The sequence below is a fragment of the Onychomys torridus genome, chromosome 1, assembly GCF_903995425.1.
Source record: "Onychomys torridus chromosome 1, mOncTor1.1, whole genome shotgun sequence".
Classification (NCBI taxonomy): domain Eukaryota; kingdom Metazoa; phylum Chordata; class Mammalia; order Rodentia; family Cricetidae; genus Onychomys; species Onychomys torridus.
Window position 1 is genome coordinate 97,412,730 of NC_050443.1, and position 11,620 is coordinate 97,424,349.

The 11,620-nt window shown below is 46.8% G+C and overlaps 1 pseudogene; it reads right to left on the reverse strand.

Moving 5' to 3' along the window:
* Window positions 1–2,032: 2,032 nt before the first annotated feature.
* Window positions 2,033–2,820, reverse strand: LOC118577250 (annotated as a pseudogene).
* Window positions 2,821–11,620: the final 8,800 nt, after the last annotated feature.

Here is an 11,620-nt window from a genome sequence, read left to right on the forward strand (position 1 = left end):
GGGGAAGGTGAAGGAGAGGTGGGAAAAGGGATCCTTCTGGAAACCTTTTCATTCAAAGCAGCTTTATGACCTTCTGAAGCCAAACTCAAATTAACAGAGTGTTGCTAAGTAGAGACTCTCCTGCTGGTCTCCTCTAATGAATAAATACCTTTCATTTGTAATTACCAGCACCCAGCTGCAGAAGAGCAATTAGCCAGCTAAAGGAATGAAAATAGGAGGTACTTTTGAGAAAGCAAATACATGAAGGCTTCCTTGGCTTGGTGGGATTTGCCTTATGTGCTCCTGGAATAGCAGGAGCTTTTTCTTTGGCTTCTTTGTGATTTTTTGCATATGGCAGTGTGTGGGATATCAAGGTTTCTATGGTGCAGGGACATTGTCAGCAAGGGCAAGGCCACAGGGAACCTGGGCTAATAGCTACACCTGCCTTTTCTACACCAGTTTCCGCCTTATCTGGAAGCTTCCTAGCCCCATGGTGTTAGAGATGTAGGCAAAGATGCATCTGGCCTTAGTGTTTGCTTTTGCTTCCTTAACCATTTGTGATTTGTCCTTGCATGGTTTTTTGCAGAAAGGGGTATAGCTAATAGACGTGGGAAAGCTCTAAGATCCAGAAGTCCTTGATGACTTGCATTTGGATTGCTTTGAGGAGCCGGCTTCCCTCAGGGTGGCAAAGATGGAGGCTAGCTAATACTTAGTTTGGCCTCTCTTCCAAGGAAAGGGAGCAGGGAACTTCGATATTGGCAGCATCTCTTATCTGTGGGGCAGACAGGACTAGACTCAGCAGCTTCTGGTATCACCAGCTGACAGGCAATTAATCAGCCTCCAAAGCTGGCCCCTCAAGTCCTTCTCAGTCATCTTGGAAGATGACTCCTGCAAATAGTGTACTCTTCAGAAGCATATGCTTTTTTAAAGAATACATGTTTAGTATAGGTGAAAAAGATCCCATAATCTCATTTTCTAGTCCCATCCTTTCTTTATAGTATGGAGAGAAGCCTCCAGGTTTGGTCAGAGAGTCATCAATGCCAAATTACTGTCAAAGCATCTGGACCAATCAGTGGCTGTGGTGGAGCTATGGTGTGGCCAGTGAGATGAAGGCGATTTTGTCACTAAGCAAGGGCTTTAGGCTCTTTAGCTTGACCCTAGGCAAGAATAAACACTGTGTGGATGGCAGACTGCAGCTCTGAGCCACTCTGATCCTTAGGAGCCTCATGGATGTGATCAGCCAGTTCAGCTCAAGAGCCTCTGTTACCTATTTCTAACGTGAGGATAAAATGAGTCTCAGTGGAAACTCCACGAGAGCTGCATGTTCCCTGAGTCATGGCACACATATAGCCAGGTCTGGTATATTTTGGAATCAAATGGGCCTGGCTTCAAAGCTTAATTACTTTCATTAGCAGAGGATGTTTAGCAATTTCTCTCACTTTGCTGAGGGTCAGTTCCTTTTTGGACTAACTGGGGATGCTCTTCCAGCCTTCACAGTGCTGTTGGGGTGTGATGGAAACTGCATTCAAAGAGCACTGGTAGGCACACCATGAACTTTCCTTCTCCTGTACACCATTTTACTTCTTTCCCCCAGCAAAGTAGCAGCTGAGACAGAAAGACATGGCTCTGATTCTTAGTAACATCCTTGACAAATTCTTCAAGAGGGTCAGCGTCTTAGTTTGGGTTATCATTGCTATGGTGCAACACCATGAACGAAAGCAAGCAAGCTGGGAGGAAAGGGTTTATTTGGCGTATACATCCCACATTGCTGTTCATCCATGAAGGAAGTCAGGACGGGAACCCAAACAGGGCAGGATCTGATGCAGAGGCCACACAGCGGTGCTGCTTACTGGCTTACTCAACATCACTAGCTCAACCTGCTTTCTTATGGAAGCCAGGACCAGCAGCCCAGGGACAGCACCACCCACAATGGGCTGGGCCTGCCCACATCAGTAACCAATTAAGAAAATGCTTTACAGATGGATCTTATGGGGGCATTTCCTTTTTCTATCTCTAAAAGAGAATTTTGTAATTGTATTTATGTACAGAAAGCTTAGCAGTAACCCAGTTTCATAGTGAGTTATTTGACCTTTGCTTTTCCTAGTTTGACAATTCAAGCTGCAGATTTAGGACCCAGGATGTCGCCTCCCCAGTGGTGGCGGATCTCTCATCTTATCGGTTGTCATAATTGGTCCTAACAGCCTCCACCAGCTTCGCCAGGACACCCTTGTCTTCTGAGCTGAAGTGTGAAGTCAAGTGAAGGCCACAGTGGTGCATGTCTTTCTGTGGACCAGGCACCCCAGCCTGGCCTTTCTTTTGATGATGCAGTAAGGGACTCCCATCTTGTGACACAGGGCAGGTAGGAAGACCACCAGCTCAGTGGGGTCTACATTGCGGGCAAGCACCACCAACCTGGCCTTCTTATTCTCCCCCAAGGTAGTGACTGAATGACTCCTGGTCGAAGGACAAGTGCTCTCTTCGTTGGCATGTCCCCTTTGCCCAGCAGCTTTTCATCCTTCTCTGGCTTTGTCTCTGGCCTGCAGCTTGCGGAAGCTTCAGCAGCTGGGTCGCTGTTTGCTGGTCCAGGGCCTAGAGGAACTGATTAATGGCAGGAGGTACTTTGGGCCACTTATAGAAGATGGCTTTTGCCACTGCAGTCTGATGTAGTGGGTCATTTGATGAAGTGAGTGAGCTCACTTTTGGACTGAGTGTCCTGCCCAGTGCCAAGGTTCTTAGGTCTTTTCTCAAGCAGTGGGTTCACCACCTTTTGGGCCTCATTTTTCTTCACAACAGTGGGGCCAGGGCCATCTTCTTCCCCTTGGCCTTCTTTCCTTTGAGCATCTTGCTTGGTTGGAGGACAGAGTTGGAGGCATTTTCTCAACTGACATTTCCCTCTTTTTAGATGACCCATGTCAAGTTGACATAAAACTATTCAGCACAGCCAGCTCCCTCATCTGTTGGAACGGGAGTAGAATACTGGTTTTCATAAGTTTAAATGGTGAAATGTAGTTGGTGAACGGCACACAGTGATAATTGCTATTAGTTATTTTTACGTGTTTGTAACCAAATACCAAAGACAACCTGAAGGGAAAGGAGATTTTGGCTCAGTTTCAGCAATCTCAGCACAGACATTGGCTTCATTCTAGGCCTTTGCTGAGGTACAGCTTCCTGCAGTGAGAATGAGCATGTTGGGGGGCGGGGGATGCTGTTCACATCATGGTGGATAGGAAACAGAGTGATACAAAGGGGTCAGATAAGGTATGCTCTTCACAGACCCATCTCCAGTGACTTGATTTCCCCAGTTAGGTCCCACCTCCTACAGTGTTGGTCATCTCCCAGAATGGTGCCACCAGTATCAAGTCTTCAGCACCTATGGGGACATTTCATAGCCAAAGAAGCTCAGCATAAAGAAGTTTGTAGCAGGAATCTTAAAGAGTCTTGTTAATAAAATCAAACCTGAGGCCAGTTATTAAGGTGAATGCTGGAAGATCAGAGAAGCAGAACAAGCCACAGCCACCACACCTAGCCAGTTCCTCAGCTGATCCTGTTTCCTCAGACTGGAAGCCTCTCAGTCCTCATCCAAAATGAATCTCAGCTGAACTGTGCTGCTCAAAAGCCTAAGAACTTAACCAGCTAAAAGCCTCTCGTTTCTGGTCTTCACGCCTTATACCTTTCTGCTTTCTGCCATCACTCCCTGGGATTAAAGGCTCACTTCTTGGGATTAAAGGCATGTGACACCATGCCTGGCTGTTTCCAATGTGGCTTTGAACTCACGGAGATCCAGAGTGATTTCTACCTCTGGAATGCTAGGATGAAAGGTGTGAGTGCCACCATTTTCTAGCCTTTGTATCTGTCTCTGACCCCAGTTAAGTTTATTAGGGTGCACAATATTTTGGGGAACATAATACCACCACAGAAGCTGCTATGGAGGGAGGGCTTGCTGTAGGCCAAACACAGTTCTAAATAATTCACACTTAACCATTTGTTAAGCCTTCTCCCAAACTTGGGGAATAGGGCCCCTGCACTGGGCCAGCTTTATAAGCCGTGGCCCTGAGAGTGAAGTCCAAAATCAGTTGCTAATGATGAGTTAGGAAGCAGATTTAAATAAAACCAGTTTTCCTTTTCAAAGTAGAATTGGAAGATGAACAAAGAGGAACTCCTGACCCATATGGACTGGATGCAGGCATGTTCTCGGGGTGATAAAGACACCTTTCAAGGGCCAGGGTTGGGGACTCAACTGGGGATGTATGACAGGAATGGGAAATGAGTGTCCTTCCTAAGGTGGTGCAGGTTCCAGAGAGTCTGCAGGCTCTGACAGTCAGGGCAATGGCAGAGCGCCAGGTGCACGTTACAGGTTTGAGCATTTGCCATAGGATTCCTGTGTCGGGAATGTTATCTCCAAATTAACATTCATGTCTTAGCAGCGTTTGGAGGTAGGACCTAGGGGAGGAACTTGAGGCATGAGGGCTTTGACCTCACCAATAAATTAATCCATCGGTAGATTAATGATTTGTGAAAGAAATAGCTTTGTTATAACAATTACCTTTTTCTGGCATGCTGTAGTATCCTGATCTGCCTTGGAATGATCCAGAGAATCCCCACCAGCAAGGAAGATGTTCCCAAATGTAGCCTCTGACTTTAGACTTCTCAGCCTCTGAGTCTGGAGTATTCTGTCATAGTGACATAAAATGGATTGTAACACCAGGTTTAGGGAATAAATCCTATGGATCAGCAGAGTCAAGGATTTGGAGTCATCCTGTTACAGGCTTTCAAGGGCAGGTTTCAGAGATCCTCAAAGACCTCAAGGAGTGGGAATGAATGGGCAGATGGTCTTTTTTATGGAACTTCCCATAGATAAACCATAATTAATAGCTTCTCCATCCTGAGACATGGTTCATTTTTGTTTAGCTAGAGTCAAATGGGAGGGACAACTGATTTGATGGAGTCATGTGGTAACAATCAGGAAAGGCTCAGTGAGTGAGGCTACCCTCAGTCAGACCTTAAGAAACACACACACACACACACACACACACACACACACACACACACACACACACACCTATAACCAATGAAGGTTTATCTTTTATATCACAGTCTAGATGAAGGACAGGTAATTAAGATGTCTGGCTTTCAAACTGTGACTTCTCCTCCTCCCCATGGCTCCAGTGTTCCACTTCTTTCTGTTTCTTCTGAAGCTTCTCTGAGCATCTGAGATTGCATCTCTGTGTTTCAGACTAATATGTCTCAGGAAATGGCATCCTTAGGAACCAACTTCCCTGGAGTGGAAACTTGGTTCTGGTTTGAAGAGAAAACAAATGCATCACAGAGGCCCCTGTGAGCCTGGATTGATGCTGGCTGGATATCAAGTCATTAGAAGCAAATTGGCTCTGTTGTGGAAAGATCCATCATGACCCCCACCTTGTCAACCTGCCTCATACTTCAGAGACAACTCCTACATTGAGTATCTGGAAGCACTTGGATTGCTGTGGGACTTAATTAAAAGAATGCCACATGCTGGCTTGCTCCACTAGGGATGGATGGACTGGGTTGAGTTGAGGAGAGGATAGGGGATTCCCCTGGCTCTTCATTGAGGATGTTGAATTGCAATGTCTTCAGAGCTCAATGGGTGCTTGGAAAGCAATGTAGCTTACGATGGAAAGCTTTTCAAACCTTGTGTGTCTTCCTATGGGGTGACTTGATGCAGTCTTTGCTAAGGAAGAAGACCATGAAAGACTTCTGTGGTCTGGGATCCACCCTCAGGGTATTAGAATGAAGACTGAGTTGTGACAAGGAGATGTACATGATTATAGATGAGATTAATCTGAACTTTAAATAAGGATGGAATCCCCCAGTTCCCAGTGATGGTGTGAATGGGGATTTTTGCCTTTATCTCCAGCATATTAATGTCCAAGTTATGACTAAAGCAAGCAAATGGTATCAGTAAGACTGAATCTACAGGCTCTCAGTTGTAGCTGCTGTTTAGAATTACCTGGGGAGCTCTAGAAAAATCCTGAAACCATAGCCCCTCTCAGCATGTCATACTCATCACATCAAAATTTCTTTGTGCTATGCCTAGACATAAATGTTTTTAAATTCTTGGAAAAGTATAAACATAGCTGCATATGTAAAATCAATGTTTTGGCCATTTGGGCAACAGCTTAGTGGTATTTGCTCTATCTGGTTCCATGATAAGAATCCAAACACCACCACCCATAGGCACCAGCTAGCTACTTAGCGTGGCCCACAGAAGACTGTCAGATCTAGGGCTCTGAAAGGAAGAGTGGCAGGCACTGCAGGGTATCAAAGTGCTCCTGAGAGTGTTCTTTCTCTCCTCCCTTCTGCTCCCCATCCTTCCCTTTCTTCCTGCCATTTCCTTCCCTTCCCTCTATTTCTGTTTTTTTCTTTACCACACTTTCCTTCTTCACCATGCCTGTTTTTTTTTTCTTAGCTTCCATCTCTCCTCCTCTGTCGTGCCCGCCTCGACCAGCAAGGAAGATGCGACACCAGGATCCTTCTCATCACAGTTTATTCAGACCTTTGATTAGTTGCATTGTGTCTCTCTCGCTGGGGCAAGCCTCTCCCAGCACCTAAGTAGGGCTGGGCTGCCAACCCCAAGCAGCCACGTGGGCACTGTCCACAGGTTCACGCATATGCCAGCAACACACGAATCCAGCCATAGCCAAATAAGGAACTGTTTACCATAAAGAGTGTTTGCCATCGGGAAGGCAGAGGGTAGAAGCCAGAGCCATCTTTAGGGTGCGGCTACACGAGGCTCTCTACACTCCTCTTGTCTCTCCATTTCTCCATCCTCCTCCCTTGTCTTCCCAACAAAATCTTTCCTAAATGTTTGCACCTTTCTCCTTACTCCTCATCTTGGGGCCCAGCCCCTCTGTAGCAGTTTGAAAGAAAATGGCTCCCAAAGGGAGTGGCACTGTTAGGAGGTGTGGTATTGTTGGAGGAAGTGTGTCACTGTGGGGCAGGCTTTGAGGTCTCTTCTGCTCAAGCTTCCCTTGGTGTGACTGTCAGTCAACTTCCTGTTACCTGAAAGATATAGCACTCTCAGTTCCAGAGCCACATCTGCCTGCACACTGCCATGCTCTCCATCATGATGATAATAGACTACATCTCTGAAACTGCAAGCAGCCATCACAATTAAATGTTTTCCTTTATAAGAGTTGCCATGGTCATGGTGTCTCTTCACAGCAATGAAAACCCTAAGTAAGACACCCTCCTTGGCTCACATTACCCACCTCCACCTCAAAGCAGAGATACAATAGCCCCCAAACCTGCTCGTGGCTCAGAGTCTAAGGCTCATGCCTTGGTGCTTGAGTCTTCTCTTACCAAATGTCTCTTCTGGATCCCTCCTCATTGGCCAGTGAAACCAGGTTGCACACTGCCTGCTCTCTGAGCCCACACAGTATCTGTCTCTCCATTTGCTCATGCTGCATCATCTGCCTGAATGCTCCCTATCTCTCCTCTCCATCTGTCTAGAAAACCCCACATCCTTCAAGGTTTCCCAAGCAGTATTAGGTCTGTGAAGCCTTTCCTGGGCTCCTTTGCAGGCCCTTGACACTGGATCTGGATAGTTCCATGGCCTGCCATAGCTTGATGTGTGTGAGAAAAAGTGGGCTGGCTGGAGACAGGCTGGTGCCTGTGCTGTCTGGTTTGGATTTCTGTCCTTGCCATTACTGACTCTCATCTTGGACAAACCACAGAGTGTTTGGGTCTCACTAGCCTGCCTCCTTTATGAAATGGGGGTGTAGCTGTACCTGCTGCAAAAGTGCTAGCTAACAAGAAGTGAGTCAACATATGGTGCCCACCCAGCACAGTGGCTGCTGTGGTGTGACAGCTGGTGCACATGTCTAGTCCTGGCAGCTCTTCCTCTGCGGCACCTTCATCTGATCATCTCCATACTGTCAGTGCATCCAGCTCAGCACCAGACGTTTGGTATCCAAGATATGCTTGCTCCTTCGCTCATCAGGAATGATATTAGTACTGCAGGCATCTGGATTCTATAAATGACTCCTGGGTACCATTCAGATACACTAACTGAAAGCATGATTTCTGGGTCAAACACTCCTGGTTCAAGGCCAGGTCCTACATCTCCCATGCTATGTAATGTGTGGGGAAGATGGATTCCTGGGCCTTGTTTTCTGTTGTCATTTGGATCTCAGGTGTCCCCCAAAGTGGGCAGTGAGGACACATTAATAAGTGGGGCCTGGTAGAAGGAAGTGAATTCATGTAGGGCATAACTTGAAGAGGGTATTGGAACCTCTTCCAACCCCATGTGTGATGTCTTTGCCTCCTGGTCACCCAGAGGTGAGCAGTCTTCCCTCAGAAGCTGCCATTTGGCCATAAGCCCCAAGGCAATAGGGCCAAGCAACCACACAACCACAGGCTGGAATCTTGGAAATCAGGAGACCACAGTCTCCACAACTGGAAACAAGCAGAAGACGACCCACATCGCAAGAGCTTCTGGGGGAATTAGGTGAGTCAATTCTTGCAAAAGATAGTTGGAGGAACACTTGGCCCTTGAGTGAGCAGTCAGAAAATATTACACCAGGGATGGGTTTTCTCTCTTGCACACAATAGCTGTTGCACTTAAAGCTTCATGCCCTTCACCCCTATGCATGCATATCCGGCAGAGTATGCAAGCCACGGAGACAGAGGGCCGTCCTTCTGCAATAGCAGCCCCAGACGTGGTAGTTAATTACCTCCTGGCAGTAGTCTCCCTTGTGCAGAGCTCCTTTTCCCGAGATGATGGAGGTGTCCCAAGGACAGCTGGGCATTGTTAGTTAGATGCTACTGTGTAAGTAAATTGTCTTGCTTGTCCCAGAAGCCTCCTCCCACCTGTCATTTTCCAGGAATCGCAGCGACTCATCTGTTTCTCCATGAAGCTAGATGATGATGGAGCGTCGGTTTCCTCCTCTTCCCCTGGGCCAAGGGTATGGGGGAGGAATTTGCAGTTCATTCATCCAGGGCTTCAAATCTTTCTTTGTCAGGGCTGGCTGTGGGAGCAATTTATATTTCTCAGCATTGTCTGCCTATGGCAAGAGCCAGTCCACTCTTTTGCCTAGGTTTGGAGATAAATAAAAAGGGGGGAGTTGTCACACAGCAGACTGACTAAAGCCAGCACCTTTGAAGAGATGGTAGATGAGAAGGGACTGGCAATCTGCATGGTAAGGAAGACACCTGTAGGTTGCTTGTGGGATGATTGGCTCCCTAGGGAGGCCCTAAGCCCAAGCACAGCAAGAGAGAAGGGGAACCCTTATGCATTCTTTCTGAGGCACCATATTTTTTTCTCATTTGATTCTCATCATGAAAGTTAGGAAACGTCCTCCACATTTGAGTCAGGGAAAATTGAAGCACAGAGAGGTTAAGTGACTTAGCCAGAGTCACACAGCTAGCTACTAAACCGCTGATTGGGCATTTTAATCTCAATCCAATCCTCTATCATTTTCTTCCTTTCTTCTTCGTTTACTTCCAATGATTTCTTGCTCCTGGAAGTGACTAAGAACATAATAGGTTGGCTCCAGAAAACTACACTCACTTGAGGCAGGTCTCCTCCCATCACTGTCAACGATTGGCTCTTAGGGAGCATTTGTTACAAGGAGACTGTGCATGGGGCACTTGAAATTTCACCCACTGCCACTCCTGTGAAGTTGCCAGGATTAAGCCCGTTTAACTCACAGGAAACTGAAGAATCAAATGATGACTGAATGGGGCCCAGACGTGTCTGGATTCTGGTGTCAAGCCCATAGTGTTTTATCTTTGTTAGCTGGGAGATTTCAGGAGATGGAATTTTGCCTCTGGCTGTGATGGGCTAAAGGCTGTTACATTTTGAATCTGAAGTGTCCCCCATAGACTCATCTGTTTGAACACTTGGTTCCTCATTATTCCCGAAACTTGTGGAAGCTTTGAGACATGGGACCCGGACGATGGAAGAGGGTCACTAGGGGTGAACTTTTGAAAGTTATACCCGCTTCTGGTTTTGTCTTGAGCTCTCTCCCTCCTGGGCCACTGCCATGTGAGTTGTGTCCTCTGGCTCCCACGGTCATGGACTCCATCATGCTTTCTCCTCCACCCTCTGAGACTAGGAGTGGAGTGAACCTTTCTTCCTTCCTCTTGTTAGGTAGTCTGTAACTAATACAGAGGCCTCAGCACAGGGTTAGGAAGAGACCTGGAGTATCACACCAATTGGAGGACGTTTTCCCTCTGCTGTGATTTTGTGGGGCTGAAGGGGTCTACAGAGGTGTCTTTAAGGAAAAGTGAGGGGTACATAGAGCTCTGGGATCCTGAGTCAACACAGCCAGAGGTAAACCAGGCTCCATGTGCCACTACAGTTGGAGGAAGCATTCTACAGGATATTATGGTTGCAGGCAGGAGCCAGAAAATCCCCTGCTTCTAACCTCTCTTCTCTGCGTATCCTCTTAAGCAAGTAACCTTGGCCAAGGCAAACCAGTTTTTAATGCTTCAATTTTACTAGCTATACATTAAGTAGAGTTCTCTGTAGACACAGGACCCATAGAACACACACACACACACACACATACACAAAGAGAGACAGACAGACAGGGATAGAGAGTCACACAGAGAGATAAAAAGAGAGAATAAGACAGAGATAGAGGCAGAGGCAGAGAGAGGAGGACAGAGACACAGAGGTGTGGGTTAGTTCAAGACAAAGCCTGAGAACTAGAGAGGCCAGTGCTGTGGGTCCTAAGTCTTAAGATCCAAGGACCAGAATCTCTGCTGTCTGTGAGCAGAAGATGAATGTCTCAGCTGAAAAGGAGGGAGGCCGCATTAGTCTTTCCTCTGCCTTTTTGCTGTATTCAGGCCTCCGTGGAGGACCTAACTGGACAAAAGACTCTTGGCCTAGGCTGACTACTGCTTTGAATGCTAATCCCTTTGTGTTGGCTTCCCATCCCCTGCCTTATCCTGCCATAAGAAGTAATTCTTTACTCAATCTTTAGGCATCCATGAACACAGGCAGTTAACACAAAACAATAACCCTGCTGTCTTAGTTAATTCTTTCTACTGTAATAAGACACTACGACCATAGCACCCTGTAGACAAAAAAGTTTTTTGGGGCTTACAGTTTCAGAGCATTAGCGTCTACGGCATCATGGTGAGGGAGCACAGCAGCAGGCAGGAAGGCATGGTGCTGGGGCAGTAGCTGAGAGCTTCCCTATGATCCACAATCATGAGGCAGAGAGGGCTAAATGGATATAGTGCAAGTCTTTTGAAACCTCAAAGCCTGCCCCCAGTAATGTGGCTCCTCTAACAAGGAAGGCCACACCTCCTAATCCTTCCCAAACATTTCTGTCAGCTGAGTCCCAAGTATTCAAATCCATGAGCCTGTGGGGGCCGTTCTCATTCAAACACCACAATCACACACTGTTAAATGGGTCAGATGATAATAGAATCTGCCCTATGAGCTTCTTTTGAGAATCACATGTGACAGCCATGCAACTGTTCAGCCTGGAGCCTAGTAAATGCCAATAATTGTTAGTTCCTCTCCTCTTCTGAGCCTTTCTGAACATAGGAAAAGAAAAACGTACACTTAACAAGGGGCATCTGCACTGAATCAGGAATGAGCTGCCTGGGGTGTGGTGGTCACTGCCCTGCAGAGTGGAGTAACAGA